Source organism: Ostrea edulis, chromosome 3 (assembly GCF_947568905.1).
Source record: "Ostrea edulis chromosome 3, xbOstEdul1.1, whole genome shotgun sequence".
Classification (NCBI taxonomy): domain Eukaryota; kingdom Metazoa; phylum Mollusca; class Bivalvia; order Ostreida; family Ostreidae; genus Ostrea; species Ostrea edulis.
Window position 1 is genome coordinate 57,554,849 of NC_079166.1, and position 7,409 is coordinate 57,562,257.

A 7,409-nucleotide genomic window follows, 5' to 3' on the forward strand; every position below is an offset into this window, starting at 1 on the left:
TATGCACAGCGAAGTAAAAAAAAATGTAGACAATTTTACTTCTGAAAGTAGTTTATATCATGAATATTCTTATTAATAGTAATTACTGTATTACTCAATTAACGATTTATGGCATGCACCAGAAGAGTATAACTCACAATCCGACGATAATATCTGTTTACAACCAACCACGGAAAAGAGGGCAGAATTATATTTTGAAATCTTTCGACCATTCATTAAAATGACACGAAAAATGACTAAATATCGTATCAATCAACAACAATCGAAGAACAGAGGTAGGACCAGGGGATAATTTCTCTCTTGGCTGACATTGAACACGATATCGCCCCCTACCCATTGGATGGATATTTTATTACTACACCAACGCAGAATAATTCCTCTTCCGACAACAAAGCAAATCGTCTCGTCATAATGTTGGGAACAGCTGTTATAGTTGAATATGCCGCTGGACTTTGTATTTGACGTCACAATACCGAATTGCGCGGAAAATCAATGCTACCGTTGAATAGTTTGAAGACTATCATCCTAGCGCAGATCTTAGCACAGAGCCGATCACACGGCAGAAATACATATATTTTGGCGAAAATAGTTGGCTTATCATCATCTTTTGATAACGAGAAAAATATATTCAGGTAGCTTTAGTTACTCATGTCTGAGATTGCAATTGCCAATCAACATGTACCACGTATTACAAAAACATGTATACGTATTTACATTCAATACAAGTACAAGAAATATCATAATTCCTTTATTAAAATTAATTTATGCTACTTTTAAGCTTAATGTTTCAGGGAATGAAAGTCCATTTTTTTCCTGAAAGTGTTCATCAGAAAAATCTTATAAATGATGATGACATTTGAAGTACATGTTAGATCCTTTCTTGAAACTGTCCGATAAGTCATGTACTTGGTCTCTTATCTATATAAAATATGTATGCTTTTATATCTTACACGTTATGTGTCTATTTATAATGACTTTCTATCTGCTTATTCTTATTTTTCGCATCCAGGACTTTACATGATCTAGTACAACTAGTTATCCTCTCTATAGACGCCATCCACAAGTTCACAATTCGGATATATTGCAAGTTTAAATGAATAAATTTATATTACTTTGTATATATCTACCTTGCGTTGTTTAATCAATTGATACGAGGTACAAACACCACACAATAAATTAGAAACAATATAGGTGTAAATTAAGGTGATCGATCCTCGTCTAATGACATAGGTATTTGCAGAAGTTTTTATTAGCGCATGCTAGAAATATATCTTTCAGAGGAATATTGCGCATTGGATAAAATAAAGAAATTGGTAAACTAATGATAATGAAAGCGTTCATACTTTCCGTAGATAATCAATTATTTATCATGGAAATTGTATTGTCAAGGGCAATTTCCTTTTCAGTGTGTCAATTTTACAATGATTTCCTAATATCCACAATCAATCTATGCATAATTATATAAACAGTTTTTCTAAACCGTCGACAGAAACTCTTATTTCAACAAGTTTTTATCTACATTTTATTATTCTGTTTTACGAAAATCTGTGATTTTCTGATGTTAACCTATACTTCAGTTTTTGTATATATGACAACTTATAAAAGGTGACAACATATAGATTTTCTTTGATCATTAATCAAAATAAACTATATTGAGTGGAAATGGTTTATCCACTTTCAACCATTAATATTGATAAGTCATATGAGGTTAAAGCTACCTTAATGCAAGGTGAAGATAACGAAAAGTGATCAATCTCATAACTCCTACAAGCAATACAAAATAGATAGTTAGGCAAACACGGACCTGGACACACCAGAGGTGGGATCGGGTGCCTAGGAGGAGAAACCATCCCTGTTGACCGGTCACATCCGCCGTGAGCCCAATAACCTGATCAGGTAAACGGAGTTATCCGCAGTCAAAAACAGTGTACCAAGAAAGACTCAACAATCGCTATCAAACACATCAGACAGCATTTGACCCAATGATAGGTTGTATTGACGAAGTATATCGTTATAACGACCATAGAATTTGCGAAATGCTGACTTCAATCGAGAATGGTGAAACCCCTGCACCATCAAGTTGTTTGTCAGTAGCTTACCTCCGTTTAAAAACTGACTATACCCAGAACAAGCTCTTGCATATCGAATCAGTTGAGATACATAAACACAATATACAGGTGCTAATGGAATATTGTTACATAAATATGGGAAGTTGACGATGGAAAAGCTGAAATCATCCTGTTTCTCATACAGTTGATTTGTCAGTTTACCACTAATGCCTACTTTCAATAAAATATCTAAGTATGAAGCAGAGGTGGACGACTCTGTGGTGTCCTTTATTTCGAATTTACAGGGATAGATCAAATAGACATATGAATGAGTGTTATTATTGTTAATAGATAAGACGTCATCGATAGATCTAAATGTCGATTTGAAGTCCACAACGAGAGATTTGTTCTTCTTACATGGAAGTTTTTGAATAAATCCTGCTTCATATGAATATAGAAAAAAGTCACCTAACAAAGAACAATTCGTGCCCATGGGAATTTCTACAGCCTGTTGGAAGACCTGATCACCAAAGACCACGAAGATATTGTCAATGAGGAACTCTAGTATATTTTTTATTTCAACTTCAGAGTACTTGTGCGTGGAATCAGAGTGGGTTTTTTTTTTAAAGTTTTTGAATGATTGACCACTAGATATGAATATTTCCGTTTTCCGTTTTTGTTGAAGAAGCAACTGTCTATGATGTCAAAAAGTCTAATCTTTAATTTATCTTGATCTTTCTTATAGACAGTAGAACACCAGAGACAATTCGTTTCGTTATATCGAATCGATATCCCGGTGAACTTGAAATAAATTACGTTACAGAATTGTCACATTTGCGTCATCTTTAGATGTCTTGTCGAAATGCGCATCTGGTGCATCAAAATTGGTACGTGTAAGTTTTACATGTCTTACTGATCATAAACGTGAAAGTAAACAAACAATTAATATTTCTGACAAATGACGTCAGATTCTCCATTCTCTCTTCATTGGGTCAAATGTTGTCTGACGTGTTTCATACGTATTGTTCGGCCGGTTTTGTCACAATGATTCTGACTACAGATTGCTCCATTTACCTGCTCAAGATATAAGGCACATAGTGTGTGTGACGGGTTTACTCCTCCTAGACACCGGAGCCCACTTCTAGGATATCCAGGGGTTCGTGTTTGCCAAATTCACTGTTTTGTATTCTTATAGGATCCATCTCTCCTTCTGTGTTTAGTAAACCAGAAGTGATAAAAGAATTAGATAGGTTACATGAGGAATATGTTTTGGTTCCAGCTGACAAAGCTAGTAACAACATTGTCTTTGTTTGTAAGGCTCATTATTACAACTGTATTTTAAACGAACTTGGCATGAATTCCACTTTTGGTAATCATACTTATACACCAACTGCTCTTTCAAAAGATGAAATTCTTCAAAACCATGCTTCAGTTTTAGACACATTTAATATTCCAGTCAATGGGTCGAATGAATATGAGTTACCGTACCCTATACTGGATTCCTAAACTACATAAAAACCCTCACAAACAAAGATACATTGCTGGATCCAGTAAGTGCTCTACCAAGCCCCTATCTTTGCTCCTCACGAAAATTTTAACAGCTGCGAAGGAGAAACTTCAAACTTACTGTGCGACTACATATGCCAGAAGTGGTGTTAATCAAATGTGGATTCTAAAGAACTTTTAGTAAACTTGAAATCGCAGAATTTTTCCCAAATCAATAACATTAAAACCTATGACTTTTCAACACTATACACGACCATTCCTCATGATAAATTAAAGACTAGACTTTTTGACATCATAGACAGTTGCTTCTTCAACAAAAACGGAAAACGGAAATATTCCTATCTAGCGATCAGTCGTTCAAAAACTTACTTTGTTAAACACCACTCTGATTCCAAGCACAAATACTCTGAAGTTGAAATAAAAAATATGCTAGAGTTCTTCATTGACAATATCTTCGTGGTCTTTGGTGATCAGGTCTTCCAACAGTCTGTTGGAATTCCCATGGGCACGAATTGTGTTCCTTTATTAGCTGACCTGTTTTTATATTCATATGAAGCAGAATTTATTCAAAAACTTCTACGTGAGAAGAAAAAATCTCTCGCTGTGGCCTTCAATTCGACTTTTAGATATATCGATGATGTTTTGTCTATTAACAATGATATCTGTCATTCATGTGTCGATTTGATATGCCCCTGTGAGCTCGAGATAGAGGACACCACAGGGTCGTCCACTTCTGCTTCATCCTTAGATATTTTGTTGGGGGTGGACATTGGCGGCAAACTGACAACTCAACTGTATGACAAACGGGATGGTGTCGGCTTATCCATCGTCGGCTTCCCGTGTTTGTGTGGCGGTGTTCCATTATCACCTTCGTGTTGTGTTTATACATCTCAACTAATTCAATGTGCAAGAGCTTGTTCTGCGTGTGGTCAGTATTTAAGTCGAGGTGGGCTGCTGACGGGCATGTTGATGGTGCGGGGGTTTCAACAGTCTCGATTGAAGTCAGCATTTCGCAGGTTCAATGGTCGTTATAGCGATCTACTTCGTCAGTACAACCTCGCATTGGGTCAAATGCTGTCTAGTGTGTTTCGTGCCGATTGTTGGGCCGTTCTTGGCACACTGATTTTGACTGCGGATGGCTCCGTTTGCCCGATCGGGATATAGGGCTCACCGCGGGTGTGACCGGTCAACAGGGGATGCTTACTCCTCCTAGGCAACTGATCCCACCTCTGGTATGTCCAGGGGTCCGTGTTTGTCCAACTATCTATTTTGTGTTGCTTGTGGGAGTTATGAGATTGTTCACTGTTCGTTATCTTCGCCTTACATTGATCACTTTTCGTTATCTTTATATTTTCATCGAAAGAAGCTACTGCTAAATATGCTGATGTTACAGAGGTTTAAACAGTCTCATTTCGCAAATTCTATGGTTATCATAATGATGAAAGGTGAAGATAACGAACAGTGATCAGTCTCATAGCTACTAAAAGCAATACACAATAAAGAGTTGGGGTAACACGAAATCCTTGATATACTAGAAGTGGGATCATGTTCCTAGAAAGGAGTAAACGGAGGCCCATATCTTGATCAGGTAAACGGAGTTATCTGTAGTGATATAGGGCTCACGGCAGGTTGACCGGTTGACAAGGGATGGTTACTCTCCCTAGACATCCGATCCCACCTCTGGTATATCCAGGGGTCCGTGTTTGCCCAACTCTCTATTTTGTATTGCTAAAAGAAGTTATGAGATTGATCACTGTTCGCCATCTTCACATTTCATTGCTATAACGACCATAGAATTTACGAAATACTTACTTTAAACGAGACTGTTGAAACCTGCACTATCAACCTCTTTGTCAGTAGCCTGCCTCGATTTAAAAACTGATCAGATGCAGAACAAACGCTTGCGTATCTAATTAGTTGAGATATATAAACACCATTCACAAGTGATAGTGGAATATTGCTACATAGATATGGGAAGTTGACTATGAAGAAGCTGAAATCATCCCGTTTATCATAAAGTTGGGGTGTTAGTTTGTCATTAATATCTATCTTCAATGAATCTTATGATTTTCCGTCGAATATTGACTCACGTGATAGTTACACCGTTCTTTACTATTGAGTTTGACTACCAAAGATTCCGTTTGCCTGGTTAAGGTATGGGGCAAACCGTGGGTGTGACCAGATAATAGGAGATGCTTACTCCTACTATATGCACCTGATCCCATCTCTGGTGTATCCATGGGTTCGTGTCTGCCTCTTTCACAATTTTGCATTTTCATAATGTTTGAGATTAATCGTTGTTCGTTATCTCAATCTTTTCATTGATATTGATTACTGTTCCTTATTCTAACTTTCTCAACATGCCAGACTGAATTACATTCATATCATGTAGTACTTTTTAAAAACTGTTTTACTTCTTAAATGCTCCATTTGTTAAATCTACATGTATCTGTTGTGCTGACCGAATTTCAAAGAAGCTTTCAATTTCAAATATCCAAATTAGCGTTCCCAAATTATTTAGAATGTTGCAAATGTATAAAACTTGCGAGACCTTTAATGATTCATCCATATTTTTGCAAACTCGGAGTGACAAAAAAGATTTTAGGTGTAAAAAGATGAGAGCCCGTGACGTTAAAAACTCTAGTTCATTACATTGATACATTCGGATTTTTCAGGGTTACGTCTAATGTAAGCTTGTAAAGATATTAGACGAAAAAATATTTTCAGACCATATATCTATACATTGTAATCAGCAACACGTAGGAATGATCTATGTATTATCAGAACACTGGTAGCAGGCTGAACTGGTCTAAAAAGAGCTGAAACAACTTAATTTGTCGCTAATGAAATTAAATTATGCAACAATTGTTCTCTTGGTACGTGTACTTACTCTTGGTAACCAAGATTTGGTTCTAAAAGGATTAGATATTTTCAACTGGGCGTTTTGTTAGTTTTAAATCTCTTTGAGAATTTTTCACTCGTACTGACTACTGAGCCGTCATCATCTATAAGTAGAGTATCAAATATTTAGAATATTTTTCAACAAAATGACTTGTGATATGTCTAATTCTTTATGGGTGTATATAGTATTTCTTCAAATCAAATTTTTTTTTGTTTTGAAAATGAAATATAATGTGCATAATCATAAATACATGGATAAGAATTTTAGAAAAGAAGCTACATCAACTATTTTATTTATTTACAATATGCCTTTTTCTTCAAATGTCCAATCCACGAGTCCCAGTGAATACGATATGAAAGAAATTACGGATTCTTCCACTTCTACTTCATATTTCGATCTATTTGTACTATACACGTTAACGGCAAAATAAATATACAGCATCGTGACAAATAGGTTCTTCCCCGCATCGTCATAATATTATGCAACTTTATTCACATTTTTAGTTTTCTCAATATTAATGCAAATTGTTTGCCAAATAATGTTTCTTTTGAATTAAATTGGGATTAATGTGTACTAGATAATAGCGGTGTCGCAAATAAGAATTTTCATATATTTAAGATTGTAAGACTCTCTAATGGGTAGCCAAGATGTATAAGGCACTTCAACCTAGGGTTGCAAAAAGCGGTAAAACCAAAGGCTTTGCCGAGTGTGGAATTACCTTAATATTCGATGGCTACATATACAAGAATATTTTTCTCTCATATTCCCAATCATTTTTCGTTTTCCTTGTGCCCAGAGACGCCATATTGATAATTTTCAATTTGGTTAAATCTTCGCTACACATTGAAAATGAAACCAGAATCAGGCTTGAATTTGGCAACTACGTTGCTGAAAGAAAATCAACCGATTAATGATTGAGTGATCTGTATTAGAGTTATTCCCCTTTGAATAAA